This window comes from Penaeus monodon, chromosome 21, assembly GCF_015228065.2.
Source record: "Penaeus monodon isolate SGIC_2016 chromosome 21, NSTDA_Pmon_1, whole genome shotgun sequence".
Taxonomy (NCBI): Eukaryota; Metazoa; Arthropoda; class Malacostraca; order Decapoda; family Penaeidae; genus Penaeus; species Penaeus monodon.
In genome coordinates, this window is record NC_051406.1 from 3,974,966 (window position 1) to 3,975,175 (window position 210).

Sequence of the window (210 nt, forward strand, 5' to 3'; positions counted from 1 at the left end):
GTGTGGTTATTTTCACTGTTTTTTTCCTTAAAAGTCTAGGGAAAAATACCTATTGTTCATTGGCTGCAAGGATGACTTTTAACCCAGTCATTTCGTTGATCAGCAATGAAGTCACTGATAGCAAATTTAACACTGAAAGGTACTGTGCGCAGGTTAGAAAAAAAATGTGTCTTGTTTCTAAGGCAACGTACATTATCTATTCGTCTCCTG